Here is a 17,124-nt window from a genome sequence, read left to right as displayed (position 1 = left end):
CATGACCCTGAAACACTTCCTCATGTGATCGGCAGATCAGTCTCACACACACATCTGTGATTACATCATCATCATCATCATCATCATCATCATCATCAAGTCTCCTAGGGGTTGGAACGGTACACAGAAGTCACGGTTCGGTTCATCACGGTTCGGTACGACTTCGGTACAATGGAGGGAAAAGCAAAACAAAAATGCAGAAGGCAATTTTTTTTATTGTGCATGTCTCAGGCTGGACCACTAAAGGAAAATAAATGTCTTAAGCCTTGTATTTTTAAATAAGTTTTATTAATAAAGTAAAGGCATAGAACCAGTTTATTTGCAGTGCACTGCCAATAGTTTTATATAATTAGTTTATTAATTAAATTAATAAAAAGACAAAGACCTTGAGATATGTTTGGTAATTGTACCTGAATGAATTTAAAATTAATTTGCTATATTTCAGATCAATATATTTGTTTTCCTTAAAATTTTAATTAACACTAACTTTATTCTCATCTGAATTATAAAAATATAAAGGCAGAAACTGCAGAATTTTCAAGGTTGCTCTTCTCATACATTGAAAGTGAATGAGGATGAGCAACAAAAATCACCATGAAAGTATCATTACAGTACACTGTAAAAATGATATTTTGAAGTTGAGTATAATAACATACTATTTCAGTCTTTCTACTTCAAATATTCATGTTTAACTCAATGTTTAATTTGCTTGTTTCTTTGTAATTATTTGTGACATTTACTAGCGTGAAAACTTTCAAAATTTTCAGGTGACATAAATGTATTTGTCATTGAATCATTCATTCAAGAGACTTTCATATACTTTCTAGTACATAAGATCTGAGAGAACATAAGATGTTCAGAGCATAAAAAATATGAAAGTGTGTTTTGTATGTTTTCCCTCCACTACAAGATGAGTAATGGACGCAAAAATAGACAATCAAACAATAACAATCAAATCTGCGTTCTGATCCAGAGAGAGCAGTTGTCATGAAAATATAATTATTTCTGTGTTAAAAACATTCAACAGAAGTACTGCGATAAAAGATTATAGTTCACATATAAACACTGATGTAGTCTGTGGTAGTGATCAAAATAGAGTAACTTGACTCTTCAAATAAAGATTGCATCGATTACATCGTTACACCAGTAGGTGGCGACAAGTGACTAAAAATGTGTTTGTCATTGAATAATTCAATGACAAACACATTTTTAGTCACTTGTCGCCACCTACTGGTGTAACGATGTAATTCGCCACCTACTGGTGTAACGATGTAATCGATACAATCTTTATTTGAAGAGTCAAGTTACTCTATTTTGATCACTACCACAGACTACTAAGAGATTCGTTCAAAAACACTGAATCATCCAGTAATGAAGCTAGTGAAGTCTTTATGAGTGAGTCATTGAATCATTCACTCAAACCGTTTTTTTTTTTTTTTTTTAAATAATTAACTTCAATTAATGCAGCATTTTTTAAATAGACTGCAGGCAGCAATTGATATCTTGTCAGTAAATTACATGTTATTTCTGTGTAGTTGTCTGATCAGAATCGTAAAATAATCCTGATCTCCATTTTAAACAAAAAAATCTTGATTCTCAATTTATTCAGAATCGTGCAGTTCTATCCGAGATGGATGTACACTTCGAAAAACATCGGGAAACAGTAAACCGAAAAGAAATTTTCGCATGCGTTTTTCCGTATTCGTGAATATTCGTGATTCGGTGGCTCTAAATTGTCAAAACACCATTCAAAATGCTTGCTACAGATGCGAAAAACGCAGAAAATCTAACCTGATCCGAATTTTTTTTGACGGATGAAAGCTTCGGAGGCAGTGTGTGCAAGCGTGATTGACATAACGTGAGATCGTATTTATTTTTTAACGTGCGAAAATTTCGGATGCAAATTTCGGACTCAGTGTGCAAGGGCCTTAAAGACCCACTCCGATGAAAATCATGTTTTTCTAGGTGTTAACATGTTCTTGTAGCATTTTTCTGATGTTAGAGGACATATCTTGAGAAAAATAAGCTCAAAGTTGTATTTCTGAGTATTTCTGCATTCAAATGGCTGTGAATCAGTAGCAGACGCTAAAATGCCAGCTAAAATAGACTGGAGTTGTGACCTAGTAACTCCACTGGGCGGGGCCACAAGCTCTATAAGTAAACTTAAATTTAAACTTGATTCTGCAGCACTATGATTTATTCTTTGTGTGATAGCTATGAAAACTTCAAAAAGGCTAATCTGACTAAATGTTTGGAGCATGTCCACAAACATATTTATTTACTAACATCGTCTCCGTGCCAACGGCTCCGCCCACAACGCAGAGGCGAATTGCTAATGAGCTACTGCCGCTCTGCTGAAGCGAAGTCCCAGAAAACGGCACAGGTTTTGTGATTTTGGCTAAAAACGGCATAATCATCATTTAAAGACCACTGAGAATGTTTAAAAATAGCTCAAAATATGATCGGAGTGGGACTTTAAAGCTGAGACTGCAAAGTGAACATTAGTGTAAATAATCACAAGCTGATCACTCGAGCCACTTTTATATGCGGTGATGTCATGAACACAGTCCGAGGTCAAACTCAATCCTGAGTGCGTACGGTAAACAGCGCTGACGGACAAACTGAAGTCTGTTGTTCAGGGATTTACAACACAAGACAGAATCTGATATTGATTTCAGTGAAAGGTCATGGACGTTTGCATGGAGGGGAAATCGCACCATAGCAACTGAGGTCTACTTGATTATTCATACACCATTTTTTAGAAAAATCACAAGCAGCAAATACGATCATGAGGCTTTTGAGGAAGGTTTATTTGCTCATCTCTCAATCATCATTATACTGCATTGCATTATATGTTTTAAAACTAGAGCTTTGATCATAAAACTAAACGTTAAATATCATATTATTGGCAGATATTGCTATTTACATGCATTTTATACAAGTAATCTGTTACATACTGTTGATTTACATCCCAAGCATCAGAATTTCATCTGTTTGGCCATATAAATATCAGCTTCTGCACCACATTTGCAGATTTTAGCTCGGTTTGGGCCTCTAACTAAAATTGATCTGTTTTTCCTCTTCAAGTATGAGCTCTCGCTAAATATGAGCCATAAAAGCTCAAATATGATTCTTAACAAGAACACATGCAACCATTTTCATTTGTATTTTGTCTAAAGGTTCAATAAACTGTTCCATTAAAAATAAAAATTCAGACTCTTATTTCATACATCAGGCTTGACAGGGTTAATCAATGAATTACACTGATGGTAAAAGACTGAACAATCACATACTGACTAAAGTTTGAACAAAAGAGTCAGTCTAATGTGATTTAGGTGTGACCTCGGGCACTCATTCCCAACCAACACAATGAACATGAGTTCATTAGATTAAACACACATGCACAGTGGAACCAGACTGATGTAGATTCAACAAGACTTGTCCTGAAGCCTATAAAACACACACACACACACACACACACACACCCTCTGTGCGACATCTGTATCAGTGCTAAGCTGTGGAAAGGTTACCTGCGCTGTGAAACGCCCTCAGAGGTCGATGTTACACGGGGACCAAACCGGGCCAGAGACCCCCTGAGCCGGTCTGAGCCGGTTTTGAACAAGCTCCCATGAGCTCTGCGGCTGACAGATCCCCAGAACTACTTCTACATTTACCAAAGGTCCAAAAACAACTTCCAAACAAGTGATTTTAATGAACATAAGAACTACTTGCTTGTGTAAACGTCACAATAAATGTACACAGAATAAACAAGTAAGATCCAGGGCTCTCATTTATAAAACTGCGTAGGATCCTAACTAAAAGAACCTGCGCTGAATTCCCTTTATAAATCCCAGAAGATTGTGCACACATGCGTCTAACCCCGAAATAACCATATATGAGCTTACAACGCCTAGTTTTACTATGCATATCCTCATCTGCATATCATTTGCATATGCATATTCATCCACGTGATGCCATGTTAAACGGTACAAGAGATTAGGAAAATATGAGATACGGATGTAAAATTACATTGCTAAAAATACTTTTGTAGCCTTTCCTTGCCTTGCTTTTGAATAAATAAATCGAAATAGTATAAAATACACGTTTTTCTCAATCTTTTCGACTGGCCAAATAGTATTTTTAATTGCTTTATATTTTTAATGGAAACGGAAACTTCTATAACTTTTTCATAGTTTAATTTTTTGCTTTCACTTTAGCGTCTTTAAAACAAGAACAAACTAAGGTCTATATTTCAAAGCATTATTTAATTACAACATTTAAGTGTTGGATAGTGAATTTTCACGTCTATTCTTAAACAAGGAGGGTGACCGCTTAATATTGAGAATGATTTTTAGAGCTATATCTTTATCGTTATCTTTATATTTATCATCCTTGGTGTGAATGGGCCTTTCCTAGTGTTGCCCCGTCTTCCACTGGGTCAAACTCACATCAGTCTAGGGGTCATTCAGGGGTACATCTGCACTGTTTTTAAAAGGATTTATCTATGAAAAGAAAAGTTTAACAATGTTAAAAACATAACAGATCAATGCTTTATGTCAAAGACACCTGGTTAATGGGAAATTGAGCTTCATCTTAATGAGGGGTCAAAGCAGATTAACTCAAAGAGACCTTTGACCTTTAAACAGAACATGCACTTTACACAGATCACTTCCAGTCAAACGTAACGAGATTGGGCCGTCTTTCATTAGTATTGTTCAGGATACGTCTCTCGTTCATTAACTGATTACATGTGTTGTTTAGGCAGATGTGCAGGAAAATAACCCGATAAAGCCTATAATGTATATTGACTAAAGCCTCTAAATGATCAACATGATTAAAGCCTGTTGCACACGCTCTCCTTCAGTCCTTCTGTCGTCCGACTGATCGTTTAGACTTTTTAGCAAGTAAAAGGCTTTTGGTATAATTGCACAAACGTCCACGTTCAGCTCGTAAAGTGACTTTATAAAGCAAACTCAAGATTCACTTTTATTTTGTTAGTAGCAGCACTTCAAGATGAACACTGAGATTTACTTGCTTATCCATATGTAATTTTTTAAGAAAAATCGTGAGTATCAATCAGGATTTCGAGGAAGGTTTATTTGTTCATCTCTCAATCATCATTATATTTCATAGCATCATGTGTTTTAAAACTACAGAGCTTTGATCATAAAACAAAGCATTTAAATATCATCGTAGATATAGTGACGACTGATATTTACATGCATGTTATAAAGATCTCATTGATTTACATTACAAGCATCAGAATTTCATCTTACCTTTTTGTCCATATAAATATCAGCATCTTGCATATTTCTGCTCAGTTTGGGCCTGTGAATAAAGCTGAGCTGTTTTCTTCCTCCATGTTCTCACTATATCATACTGTATGAGCCAATAAAAGCTAAAATATGATAGTCAAATGCATATTTGATTTTACTGCATTTCATGCATCGGGCCTTACAGGGTTAAAGCAAGTATAATGCATGACATTTGATCAGACAAACTGTGACATTTAGACAATTAGACGCAGCGTACGGGGACATTGCACAAGACGATTGATTAAACTAGAGCTCTGTTTGACCATGCAAAAGACATTTTGTGTCGCTATGCAGTTGCTAGGGTGTTGCTAAGTCCCGGTCTCTACATTAGTCTTGCTGAAGTGTAATATTTAAGCCAGCACTTCTAATCCTTTGTTCAACAAAGAAATCAAGTCTTAATGGACAGAGACGGGATAGTCATGTGGTGCCAGGAATACTGCGCTCTGATTGGATCAGAGGAAGTGATGATGTCATAATGGAGGCTGAATCATGCCTCATCACTTCCCATCCTGTACATATGATAAATCACATTACAGGCAATAAATGTGTGGAATGTTACACTAAAAAGCTGCGGCAACAGTAAACGCTTTACAGAATATGATCTAGAACAGACATAAAATAAAAAAAAACAAGAGTTGAGAAACCCAACCGAGTCAGAGAGTCTAATAGCGATTGAGAGGAAAAGGCCTGTGGGAAAACATGACCTCGATTTCCCAACATCAATAATTGCACCATTTACAAGTGAATAATATTAAGCGTGAAACACTGTTAAAGAGAAGTAGACAAGAAACAGTGATGAAATAAACCACACTAACAGATCTTTAACGGATGTACTTGCATAGTCCAAAAGTGACAAAGTGACTATCAGGACAGAAGGTTAAAGGCACAGTACAGCCAAAAATATAAAGGCAGAAACTGCAGAATTTTCAAGGTTGCTCTTCTCATACACTGAAAGTGAATGAGGATGAGCAACAAAAATCACCATGAAAGTATCATTACAGTACACTGTAAAAATTATATTTTGAAGTTGAGTATAATAAAATACTATTTCAGTCTTTCTACTTCAAATATTCATGTTTAACTCAATGTTTAATTTGCTTGTTTCTTTGTAATTATTTGTGACATTTACTAGCGTGAAAACTTTCAAAATTTTCAGGTGACATAAATGTATTTGTCATTGAATCATTCATTCAAGAGACTTTCATATACTTTCTAGTACATAAGATCTGAGAGAACATAAGATGTTCAGAGCATAAAAAATATGAAGTGTGTTTTTGTATGTTTTCCTTCCACTACAAGATGAGTAATGGATGCAAAAATAGACATTCAATCAAACAATTTTGAACAATCAAATCTGCGTTCTGATCCAGAGAGAGCAGTTGTCATGAAAGTATCATTATTTCTGTTACAAACATTCAACAGGAATACTGCGATAAAAGATTATAGTTCACATATAAACACTGATGTAGTCTGTGGTAGTGATCAAAATAGAGTAGCTTGACTCTTCAAATAAAGATTGCATCGATTACATCGTTACACCAGTAGGTGGCGACAAGTGACTAAAAATGGGTTTGTCATTGAATCATTCATTCAAGAGATTCGTTCAAAAACGCTGATTCATCCGGTAATGAAACAAGTGAAGACTTTATGAGTGAGTCATTGAATCATTCGCTCAAACAAATTTTTTGATAATTTATTCAGATTAAGCAATTATCATTTTGTCAGAACCCTGTAGTAAATAACATGTTATTTTGTTTATAATCGTGAGAGAATCATGTTCTCAGAATCGTGATTCTCAATTTAACCAGAATAGTGCCGCTCTGGTGTAGTACGAATGAAATTCAGACGTGCAACATCCGCCATGTTGTCATTGTCATTCTGCTAAACATCTATTATGAAGAAAGAAAGTCAGTCATACAGGCTTTGGAACGACATGATCATTTTTTGGATGAACTGTTGCTTTAAATCACCGACACACTGATCCCTTGACTAACAGCGAAGACGACAACAGCCCGTGAGCATCAGCGATCACATGCTCAGAGGTTTGGAGGGGGAACACACAAAAGATACACTGTGTGTGACAGAGAGAAGATAAAGAGAGTTTCAACACCGCAAAGATTCTGATCATTTACAGTATGACTTTTATCCCCCCTTATCATCTTCAGCAAAATCTGATTATTTTCATGTGAACTTCAACTTAGAAACGTATATTTCCACTAAAATGAGCATCACTGGACATGTTTACACAAACGATGACAATATAATATGAAGGTTAACCAATCAAAACTCTCAAAAAACCAATACAACTCTCTTTCCTAAGCCCTATTCGGACGGGATTAACTTTACAAGGGTAGATGGAGTAATGTAATTTTACCACAGGACATCTGTAATATTAATGGCCAGTTCGCACGGGATAAGAGATCTCAGTAAACCAGCAGAAGTGTGAGAGTAACTCGATTTACACACCGCCGTCACTCCTGTCGTCATGTGTGTATTACGTTGCTTACGTGCACAAACACATATAACCTATATTTATATATATAAAACATCGAACGATGTATCAGATTGTGTTGGTAAAAGAAGTTTTGTGCCTCTAACAAGTGCTTTCGATCTTCTCTCTGATCTGAATGGTGTGTGTGAAACACTTGAGTTTTGCCACAGACTCATTCCCTACGGTGGCCGAGAAGGGTCACAACACATACAAACGCCACAACAACTACATATTCAGAAAACAACTTCGTCGATTTCACATCACGTACGCTGCAAATATTCACAGCACGAGCAAATAGGGAAACGAATTGCAAACTGCAAAGACACAACGGAAATGTTTCCAGGGGGGCCATAATCAGTGACGGACCCGCATCCATCCGGTTGTCTTCGCGCTATCTGAATGTGCGCTTTTGTTGTCTATGGCTACAAGAGGTAAGTGTTTCTCTTTTATTATGACAGACTTGTCGATGTGCTCTGATAAAAAGCTCAAAAGCGCATGTGTTGTGACCCTTCTCGGCCACCGTACGTCCCAGCGTCTAGAACGCGACTGAATGCGTTATCAAGCGTCTCCATACTCGAGAAACAGCGGAAAACTACTTTTAAACAGGAAATGACTGAATATTTACGTACATATTTACAGCGGGTCTATTCGCACGGGATTAGCATTACCTGAGGTCATTTTTCCGGACCTTTTTACTGAAGGTAAAAGTCGCCGTAATCTTTACTAACATTGTCCGTGATGATCACTGAGATGCACATTCGGGCGGGACTAAAATCACAGAGAAGCTCTGGTAATAATTACTTTACCCCTCCTCTCCATGTTAAACTAGTCCCTTCAGAATAGGGCTTTACACTGACAAACACAAAACGAGAAGCCAAACAAAAGCTAACAAGAGGATACAAGGGTTTTCATGCAACTCACAGTCACATAAAAGTAGTACAAATTATATATTTTGAGTCTTATAAAATCATTGAATACACATTTAATTTGTTGACTGATAATTATTCCTACCACGAAGCTCTAAAACAACCAACAACATTTAATATCACTGATCTCCAACATATCACACACATCTTCATGTAGCTGATTTGAACAAACAGGGCTTGAATGAGATTTGAGAGCTGTAATGGAGGAGAAGACTATATTTTTAAACCAGTAATTGGGTCTGTTCTTCACAAAAAGCAACGTGTACTGTTGTAAAATGGGGGAAATGCAGAAAAAATATCTTTTTTTTCTTCTAAATTCTGAATCCTGCCAAAACCTCTGTGCAGTTAAAAGGAAAATCGATGCAATAGCCACAATTCTCCAGTATATGTCAACTTTAATCTGCACTTGAAAAACATTGGTCATTTCAAATGGAAAAGAACTCAAAACTACATCAGCGCAATCCCGTCAAGTGTTTAACTGTAAGTGCTCTCATTAATTACTTTATAAGCATCCCATAACAAGCCAGTTCAACAGCTTCACCTCCATCAAAAACGTCACCGCTGAGCTCTAAAACACTGATTTAAATTCAGATCTCACCCTCGTGTTTTCCTCTTGTTCTCAGCGGGGGAAAGTTCCTGATCGTCTGGAGCGTTCGTCACACACAGTAAACCAGCAGCACACCCGTCTCGACTCGAGATCACTGCGGCTGTCTCTGCGCTCTGGAGGAGAACGCTTGGACTGTTACTACTGAAGGCCTGGGGCAGGATCTCACACACACACACACACACACACAAAGGGAAGACCTACAGCCATGTGACAGAACACCAATAAATCAACAGGACAGATCTGCGTTCCACCAACCTGACATTTTCATCAAAGTAACACACGTTTGCATTTAGGCAATCCATTTGTCAGACGCTTCCACCCAAAGTGATTGAAGTTACAAATTTCATCAGTTCATGCATTCCCTGGGAATCAAAACCATGACTTTAGTGTTGCTCTGCACTTGCAGCTACAGAAATGCTTAAAGTCCCCCTGTAGTCAATCATTTAATCCCTTAAAACTCATCTTTGATCACCAAAATTACACATTTAAACGTTTTTCCTTGATTTTTTCTTTCTTAAAGCCTTAAAATATCTTGAATGTAACTCGACACCCTTGCCTCATTTAGTATACGCGGTTCTATGAATATGCAAATGAGCCCCGCCTCCACTCACTCACTCAGCTCAGAGATCCACTGGTTGACGATCACACGTTGATCTGATTGGTTACAAGGTAGTTTGTGACGTCAGAAACACCAGCGATTTCAAAGCGTGTGTTTGAGACTGTCTTTGGTTCACTGCAGTTTTAAGGAGGAAATACTCAGCAATGCTGTCGACTTATGAACTTACACATGGTTTGTCTTAAAGCATATTAAAACACCACATAGACACATAAACAACATTAAAAGATGGATTTTCACCACAGGGGGACTTTAAATGCTTACATTTACACATATTTATCTACATGACGACACACCATAAACCTCTACTGGTTTTACATACAGCTAATCACAAAAAATGAATTTGAATCTGTTTTTCCACCAGATTTTCTTTCTTGTAGCCTATATACTGTAGCAAATCTTGGCTGCGTTACTGTTTATATCATTGCAAAAATGTAAACTGTATTAGGCCTATCGTACAGCTCTATATATAAAGTTGAATATATATAATATCCAACTTTATCCACATTCATACAGTATACTTGCGTAGGGCGATATATACTATATAGCTGTTATGAACGATTCCCATTTAGTGTTTCCCTGTTTTGTGTCTTAGGACTCTTATTTTGATAAGCAGTTCCTGTTCACATGGTTCCTGTGTTTTACTTCCTTGTTTCTTTGGCTGTGTCCGAAATCACATACTCTCGAGTAGATACTTAATTTGAATGAGTAATTACTTAATGACCGCTAAAAATAGTATGAATGTAATCCGGACGTACTACATTCTCCATGCTGTCATTATCATGTGACCTGCCAGCGTCGCTTCACTGTCATTCATAAATCCTCTCCTATGGCCTTATGGGATAGTAACGTGTCCATCATATGCACACTTCAGAATCTCACCGGAAGTAGTAGATCATCCGGGTACTTTTCTATAAGTACTGTGAATTCAGACATACTGTTTTTCGTCTACTATATAGTAGGGAAGTATGCGATTTCAGAAGCATCATTTACCCTCATTTATCTCCATAGCTACTTATCGCTCTCACCTGTTCCTTGTTTCAGCCCTTGTTATCTTGTGTATTTAAACCTCATGTTCTTTGTTTGATGTTGTCCTTGATGGGTGTTACATGTGTGTTTGTTTCTGCCTTTCGTTGTGTTTGTTTACGTGGAATCACTCCCAGCAATGTTACAATAGCAAATCTCAACTACTTGATTGTTTTTATTATTGCAAAATGTGATTATATTATCGCCCAGCTCTAATCTGCTAAATGCGACTATAAGGCATGAAGATATTAAGATATTATAAACATTAACATCATGATTTTCTGTAAAGCTGCTTTGAAACAATGTGTGCTGGGATAAGTGGCATACAAGAAACGTCCTTTAAAATTCTTTGGTGCTCATAACTATATATGCAATTCATTTTATTTATGAATTATTTATATATTTGAGAACATCACCAAAAGGGAGGTTTGGTCAGATTCAGCTTACGTCCGGAGACAATTTAACAGCTAAAATACAGCTAAACACACACAAGTGTGCATTAAAATAAGTGCAAGAGAGTTTTAGAGACAAGTCGATTGAAAAACAGCCTAAATCAACTCAGCGAAACATCCATTTAATAGTGGATTTAAAGTATGTGATATAGATTGCAATAGCCTTCTTATGTAACTCGTCCTGTCTAATGAACATGCTAAATGGACAGCATGTTTTGGGAACCAAACAACATTGGACCCCATTGACTTTCATTGACGGACTGATTGGTGCAGTAGATGTAGTGAGTACTAGATGTACTCACAGATGTAGATGTAGTGTAGTGAACTAGGTTAATTCAGTACAGTGATGCGGTGAGGCGTGTATTAATGCACTGCTCCACATTCAGTGTCTGCAGATCACAGGCCTGTCTCTACAGCTGAGGGATTCTGGGTAATGATATAGGAGCCTCAGAGGGCACTTCATAACTGTGAGAGTTTGTGCGGATTTCAGCAGAACCACAATCATGCAATAAGTACAGCAGAACCATGCAAACCTGCTAGCGATAAAAGAAACGTCGCACGGAAAACATGGACCGAATCCAAGGTGTTCACTGCAACCCGCCAAAATAAAAGTTCAGTTTAACTTGAAGAAATTGTGACAGAAATGTTTAATAATTGTAAAACAGAGTGTACTTCTCAAAGTACTAATAGCAATAAAAATAGCTAATTAAATGTTGTTTTTACGGAATATCAAACAGTATTACAATTGTTCATCCATGCTTTAATTTTAACGATCCTTCCGTGGTGAAAATCAAGTGTTTAATACTGTATATATGTCTGTGTGGTGTTTTTAATATGCTTTAAGACAAACCATGCAAAGGGTGTAAAGTTGCATTCAAGCTATTTTAAGGCATGAATAATTATTTTTTTAAAGGAAAAAAAACGTTTAAATATGTCATTTTGGTGATCAAAGTTGAGTTTTAAGGGATAAAATGATTGACTACAGGGGGACTTCATTTAAATATATATATATATTTTTGGGGGTTTACTGTTTAAGTTTGCATTTATTTGATCACCACCATTTTTTATAATAAATTTGTATTAAATCATAAAAAAAAGATTTTCTAAAAATAAATAAAACATTTTATAGGACACTATCATTGTTAAAATTGTATTAAATTGTTAAAGTTTTAGCAATTCAATTGATTAGACATCACTTTTGATTATTAAAATGTAATGCAACCATTGAAAAGGAATCCGGATAAATTTAAACGTAAAACGAAAAATTTGAATAAAACGGAATTTAGGAAAAAATAAAACCATCAAAAATGGATATTGATCGATACTGTTAAGCTCATAAAAAACAAAAGGCACCGTAACATTTGTCCATGTGACTCGTGGATTATAATCCAAGTCTTCTGAAGTCATATGATGCTTTATAAGATGAATTAAGTCGCTTTGATGGTGCTTTTCATTTCATTAGCAGAAACTGGAAAACTCTGCTCCACAAACGAACGTCACACGGGTTCAGAAGGGCACGAGTGAGAGTATGATGATATTTCTCGAGGTGATCTATTGATAAAAACGAATGAGAAACTGGTCAGCCGGCGCTCTCGGTCTCTGGTTCACATGACCTCCACGGCGTCTGCAGGGCGAGCACAGGAGAGTCACGCAGACCGCATTACAGAGCGGGTTAAGGTATCCGAGGAATGCTATTTTCCAGCAGAGAACTGTGTTGTGAGAGAAAGAAGCACAGCCTGTTTACAGCATTAACTGAATATGTGTGAATCCTCTTAAAATATAAATACTGATGCTGCTGTTTACTGATCATGTGTTCAGGCTAGAGCTCACAAACACTGGCAAAACAATCAGATTCTGCAAGATGCCTTACACACTATCAGCATATTAGAGAGATTTGTGAAGGATCATGTGACACTGAAGACTGGAGTAATGATGCTGAAAATACAGCTTTGATCACAGGAATAAATTACACTTTACTGTATATTCACATAGAGAACGGCTGTTTTAAATTGTAATAATATTTCACAATATTGTTGTGTTTTTAATTTATGTTTGATCAAATAAATGCAGCCTTGGTGAGCAGAAGAGACATCTTTCAAAAACATAAAAAATATATTCCTTATTTATTAACTTTTTGTATAGCATTATGTATAGCACCTATATATATATATATATATATATATATATATATATATATATATATATATATATATATATATGAAGACTTCAGATGCAAAAGCCATCTGAAATTTTCTTCTAGAATGACCATTTTTATCAAGCTTGTATATTTAAGTTCAATAATTTCACTTAAATGGCAATGCAAATTACCTATTAATTGTCATTTAAGTGAAATTAATTAACTTATATACAAGCTTTATAAAAATTATCATTCTAGAAGAAAATTTCAGATGGCACTTAGAGGCTTTTGCATCTGAACTCTTCATATATATATATATATATATATATATATATATATATATATATATATATATATATTGTTGCTTGTCTGTAAAAAATACCCTGTAATAACGTAAAATATTGCTGTTTATTGTTATATTGTTGTATATATTGTATTGTTATATATATATATTAATCTCCGTTGTATTGTTTTAATGAAAATCAATGTGAGAAACGAGCTTTACTTTCTGCATATAATTGGCTACTACATCTATTTGGTCAAAAAGGCAGTTCCTCTGATTGGAAAAACCGTGAGATCTATATCAGATATAGCCCAAGGCTGAAAATGATCAAGACATATATTCTGTATGTACAGTATCAGCTAATCAGAACTAACAGAGAAACCTCTCAGATCTGAGCCTGAATTCAGGGCACATTCGCCTGAAAAATGCATGTCCATAAAATATTCTCTCATAAATCAAACGGACTTTCTGAGATGTAATATTTCTAAAAAATTAAAAAATGCATGAGCTTCTACTTTGGGAAACAGCAGTTGGTCATGTTGAACAGCGGCACGGATCTGTGTGAAGATGAAGATGAAGATATCACAGGGTCATTACTGTACTGATGAGTGTTTATTATTTATTTAATACTGCTCATATTTATAAAATACTGCTTATTTTAGCATCACTGAGATATTAGTTCTTATTAATATTTTGAATGTTTTTCATTTGATATTTTCTGTTTTCATTTTAATTTGAGTAATTTTGTGTTTAATGCTGTGTTTTTGTCATTTTTATTAGTTTTTTTTTTATATGTCTATAGTTTTTATTTCACATTAAATTAAATGAAAATGACAAATGGTGCTTTGGAAACTAAGGGTTATTATCATTAACTAAAACTATTACAAAAACATATCTGTTAATTGAAATAATGTTGAAATAAAATAAAATAAAATAAAATATAAATATTAGTTGAAAAATTTAAACTAAACGTAAATGTTGCCTTGGCAATAAACTGAAATAAGTGTAAGATGAAGCACTAAAATTAGTAACTAGAAATAAATAAAACTAAAACTGAAATAAAAACAAATTACATCTAAATAGCAATATTTAAAAACACTAAAAAAACTAATAAAATGACAAAAGTACATAATGAAATTTCTAAAAAAAACAACTAAAATTAACAGGAAAAATGTAAATATAAAATAAAAGTGAATTCAATATATTAATAAAACTAAAATAAAAACTAAAACAATCCTGAAAAATTAATTTCTTTAATATATATATATATATATATATATATATATATATTTTTTTTTTTATTATTATTTTTATTTATTATTATTATTATTATTATTATTTAATCTAATCATTTTCTTTTTTTTATTCACCAATATAACAATAAACAGCAATATTTTACATTATTGCAGGGTATTTTTTACAGACAAGTACCAGTATATATATAAAAAATATTATATACTACAATAACCATGGATAATAGTGAACATACTAACACTAAATATTAATCCAGCTTCAACGTCAGTTTTTCATGGTCAAGAAGCAGCACTCGAGTCTTCATCTGAAAAATGTACAAATCTAGTATTCAAGGCTGAAGAGGAAGAGGAGGGAAGCCTTCATCGTCAACCCCTGAAGGTCCTTGAGCTGATCGTTGTTAAATCATTGATTGTCTGAATGCCTCCATCCCATTATGCAAAATACAATGACATCACAACAATCGCTATGGCAACACGTATCCAGCCATACGTTCAGTGAGCGGATGAAGACGTGTCTCGCTGACAGAAACTGCACGTTTCTTCTGTTGCATAACCCAGATGCAGCTTCACCAATCAATCACATCTCACACACACTTCAGCATGTTTTTAACCTAAACACAAATGTAAATGACATTTGAGAGTATTTTTACTGTCTAATATTTAACATATTCAAACTGACACGCATTAATGCATCCATGTTTTTAACACAAATGTAAATAAGAGTATTTTTACAGACTCATGAAAAATGCTGATCTGTGATGTTATCTGCACTACCGTTATGATATTTCATTGCACTTTTAAGGTTAATTTTTTGTCCTTCTGGTGCCTGACAGACTTGGTCACTGTGAGCTTGTAGTTGCATGTAAACTAGGAGTCGTTTGATGTCAGTAATTCAACCACATTTGCGATAATACTAACGAACGCCCTGAGAGAGGAAATGCTGATTAACAGTAAAACGGCTTATCATCAAGACACAAACTTCCTGACAGATACGCATCCATGAGCTCTAGAAACACAAGCTGCATCTTCATTCACAGACTATCAATTATAGTTTGCACAAATATAATTTCAGTCCACTCTTAGAAATAAGGGTTCTATGGGTTCTAAGGGTTCTATGTAGAACTCTAGGGTTCTAAAAAAAACACAAAGGAGAAATGTCTTAAATGATTACAGAAGACTTACTTAATTCATGTTTAACAGGTTATTTAAAAAAAAAAAATCTGCTGATAAGCTGTATAATTCATAAAATTTCGTTTAAATTAAAAATGAGGCCTAGGTTAAATGTGCTTGGTACGTTTATGCTGTTTTTTTGTTTTGTTTTTTTTGTGGTTGGAATCTGTGTAGTGTTTTGTTAAAGTTGAAAATGTTCAATAAATATATAAAAAATAAAAAAAATAATTAAAATGGTCATACATTGATCACATGATGGAAGGTTCTATATACAATCAAACCAAACTGTATTCAGACACCTTGCTCTCCTCACTTACATGAATGAACTATAGTGTCCTCCGCCTACTAGTAAAGAAATATCAAAAATTATTGAATTTTTGGCTAGACTGTGTGAAGTGACTGACGGAACCATTTAAGATTCTGCTTAGAACCTTTTCTTCTGAGGGCCTGTTGTTTACACCCGGTGTTGAAATGCTTTCCAGCCGGATTTAAAGGCGGTGGACTGAGATTCAAGACGAAAGTGGACAAGTGTAAATGCATCTGGTTGTTGAACCACATGTGTGAATTTCCTCCTCCCAAAATGGTAAAATAATAAATAAATGTTTAAGAGTGTGTAAGACCGGATATCTGACAGGGCTACAGTGACACATCTCGCCACAGCCGCCACAGATATGACCCGCCACAGATTACTTCAGCAAGCCAAAGGCTGCAAAAACATTTTTTATTTTTTTTATTGAAAGGAATAAAGCAACAAACAGGTGAAACTCGAAAAATTAGAATATTGTGCAAAAGTTCATTTATTTCAGTAATTCAACTTAAAAGGTGAAACTAATATATTATATAGACTC

At 35.0% G+C, this 17,124-nt stretch overlaps 1 protein-coding gene across 4 annotated transcripts in view; it reads right to left on the bottom strand.

The window, feature by feature from the left end:
* rab27b (RAB27B, member RAS oncogene family) overlaps positions 1 to 17,124 on the bottom strand; it is a 40,196-nt gene that overhangs the window by 10,784 nt on the left and 12,288 nt on the right. Inside the window, exon 2 of one of the 4 annotated variants that reach the window (XM_084137314.1) lies at positions 9,331 to 9,452. The exons of the other annotated variants lie outside the window; for them this stretch is intronic. The gene's annotated coding sequence lies outside the window, so the exon portion shown is untranslated. The remainder of the gene's footprint in view (positions 1 to 9,330; positions 9,453 to 17,124) is intronic. 4 annotated transcript variants of the gene reach the window in all.

The sequence above is a fragment of the Abramis brama genome, assembly GCF_963993115.1.
Source record: "Abramis brama genome assembly, chromosome: 15".
Classification (NCBI taxonomy): domain Eukaryota; kingdom Metazoa; phylum Chordata; class Actinopteri; order Cypriniformes; family Leuciscidae; genus Abramis; species Abramis brama.
This window is presented reverse-complemented; position numbering and strand designations above follow the sequence as displayed.